Below are 3,441 nucleotides of genomic sequence, written 5' to 3'. Positions count from 1 at the left end.
GAAATTTAAGAGACTGAGGCTTCAGTTCAACAATTCACAAGCGTTTTTTTTCATGTTTTTTTATGATTTCCTTTCATGCAGTATTTATTTATTACGACATATTATGTTAAACCTTGTATAAAATATTAAACCAAAAGTAATGAAAATGTTTGTTTACATATTTATCGCCCATTTAAATGTAACAGCTATTACACATTAAATGTTCATTTCGATAATAATTGTGGTTGTTTATATTGTTTGTAATATAGCTCTAAGTATATTGACTGTCACAATATACCTCAACAATTCACAGTTGTTACACTAAGATTTACATGCGATTTTTTTACTGAAACGCAGGATCAACATGAGCTTCTTCAATATCCACGTTTAATGTGTTTCACATCGTGTACATTACTACACTTGAGTCAAATATTGGTTCTTCAATTATTACATTGTTAACAGCTTGTGACATTTATAGTTTTCTTGTGCTTTGTCTACATGTTGTATTATGTATTAATTATACAACATTTTCAGTAGAATTGTTGTGATATGCCTGCAGTTTATTTTTATTGTTTTCAAATGGTACTCAGTGATTAACGTGTAACACTGTTAAGATATAATTTACATGCACTATTTTCGGTTATTAAAGTATTATGACATGTGTCATATTTCAGAGTGACGTGTAGCTATTAGAGGTTGCGTCACACTGATTGTTACAATTTATGCCTGAGTTCAATAAATTGAAAGTTGAAATACATTTATAACTTTGTATTCATCAGATGTGCTAGAACTCTGAATAAAGATAGCTAAACTGACTATCAACCATGGTTAAATAGTTCAAGTGTACGTACAGCGTGTCCTCTGCAAAAAAGAACAGACAGAGACTGCTGGAAACCTTCGTTCAATGTCGACAACAACACCAACCTTGAGCAGATCTCCTAGTGATGTACAAATATTTATATCCTGTTTTGAATATTGTTTAGTATTTACCTCTACCATAAATTATTCGTGACATTTAATTAAACATTTGGATGTGCCAAGCTAACAAGAATAAATTTTAGATAATGAAATTTTTATTCAATATTTCCATGAGTGATGGAAAATTATTTTTTATCTTGGTTGTTTAAGTAGTAAAGCCTTTAAATAAAGGTTTTATTTTAAAATCATGGTAACGGTCTATATATCTGATCATCTTTTCTCAGTTTCGAGAATCCACGGCTGAAACGTAGAGTTCAAAGTGAAAATGACGTATAAAATTGACCCAGTCTTTGGTCCATAAATAACAACAACAATATTTCCTCAAAGCACGTGACCGAATGGAGAGGCTATACGTTCCACAGTAAGTGACACATATTAAATGAGAATATGTATTAACAGCAAAGTTATTCATTCTATTGTCGTTAATATGTTTCAGGTTTAATACAAGTCGCACACCCGTGTTCCTGTAATTTATATGTCGGGTGAAAGTTACAGTGGTAATGATAAGTAGCTGCCATGTCTGTATGCACTGCATGTGAAACAAGGTATGGTTTCACCAAGACAACACATTCAGCCCACGTTTAAATGAACACGAGAGGCCCTTTATAACATGTATTCACAAATTGAAATTAATTAGCATACATCTCCCGTGAATTTCTGTATTAATGAATTTAACTTCTAAATGCTATAGTTTACTGATGAAAACGCGTCATGTAAGTTTTCAATTCTTTCTAACTGTTTAAATCATAGAGGGATTTATTTCAGTAAGGATATGATTTCAGGTATAAACTGAGAAGTACAAGCTCAACTGATGATACGATATTAGAAGAAAAGATATTTGTGAACAATTTCTGTAGCAACTATAGAACTTTTTCAATTTTGAAAAGAATGATTTATCATTTTGTATGTTATTTGAATTACGAGGCTGAATTATGATAAGAGAATAGATATTATTTTATGGAACAAGATAATGTATGGTTAGATAAGTCATTTCACTTTCGACCATACGAAGTTTTCATTTCGCCATCAAGGCCTTTCCTTTCATAAAATCCTGTATGTCCTGAATGACACAGTGCAGGGAGCAAACTGTGAACCAACTACAGAATACGTTTAAAACACATACATATCCAAATATATATGCTTATTTTTATAACAAAGTCAAATTATATATCTTTAAACAACAAGGAACAATTTGAAACATTTTTTCACAAGAATATCTGAGGCAAATATAAGACACACCATAAACTACGAAGACACGATCCCAATGAAAAAATATCCATACATAAACTTTATGAAGCAATAATAAAAATCTCTGGGTGAAGATGACATAAGCCATCCTCCTCCTAAAAGGCACTCTGAAATTGTTTGACTACCTAAAAGCACTTTTTTAACTTATCACTGTCCTCAGGATACATCCCAGTTTCTTGGAAACATGCTAATAAATTAATGTTCCATAAAGAAGGAAAGCCAGCAGAAAAACCTAATAGCTACCAAATAATCAGCCTGACCAGCTGTGTAGGCAAAATTCTTGAGAGAATAGTCAGTGACAGACTCTCCACATTCTTGGAGATAACATGAAAATTACCAGAAGAACAAAATGAATTCAGAAAATTTAGACAAACAACTAACCACTTAGTCAGACTAACTAAAGAGATAGTCGACAGCTTTGAGAAAAACAATGCACTGTCGACTGCTTTCTTAATATTGATAAAGTATTTGACACTGTATGGTACAATGGCCTACGGTTCTATACAAATGACATAGACTACATTGTACGCTGTATTCGCTGGTTATCTAGCTTTTTGGAAAATAGAAAATGTAGCGGAAACTTTTTCTGAGTACTTTACTCCAGAAGCTGGCGTCTCTCAGGGAGGAGTGGTTAGCCCCATACTATCATTATGTAAACAATTTGCCATTGAAGGGTCCTAAGCATGGATTCTCCTCACAGTTTGCTGATGATGTGGCACCCGGAAAAGTGCCACAACACCAACAATAGTAGCCACAAACATACAACCACAACTAAATAGAATAGGCGAATACTGTCAAAATACAGAATAAAAATAAATACAGCAAAAACACAACTTGTCATCTTTACAAAGTTGATAAAATACAAAAAACTACAGCATGAAATATATGTGAATGGAACACTACTTCTGCCTACACACAGGCAAAATTTCTAGGTCTAGCCTCTGACACAAAATTAACATGTATTAACCATAAGGAAATAAAGTATGGTGAGAGAACCAACTATACTAAGAGTCTAACTGGCAAGAATAGTGGAGTGGAATAGACAACATATTAAACATTTACAAAAAACATAAGACAGATCAGTATCGATTATGCAGCTCCAGCATGGATAACTGTAAGTAACAAAACAATTAAAACGAAGTTACAAACAATCCAAAACACACCTCACAACAACAGCAGTATACAGAGCAACATCATTCAAATTTACACAAATATTCAAACATATCAACCACACCA

This window comes from Tachypleus tridentatus, unplaced genomic scaffold (genome assembly GCF_004210375.1).
Source record: "Tachypleus tridentatus isolate NWPU-2018 unplaced genomic scaffold, ASM421037v1 Hic_cluster_2, whole genome shotgun sequence".
NCBI lineage: Eukaryota > Metazoa > Arthropoda > Merostomata > Xiphosura > Limulidae > Tachypleus > Tachypleus tridentatus.
Note: the sequence above shows the minus strand (reverse complement) of the source record.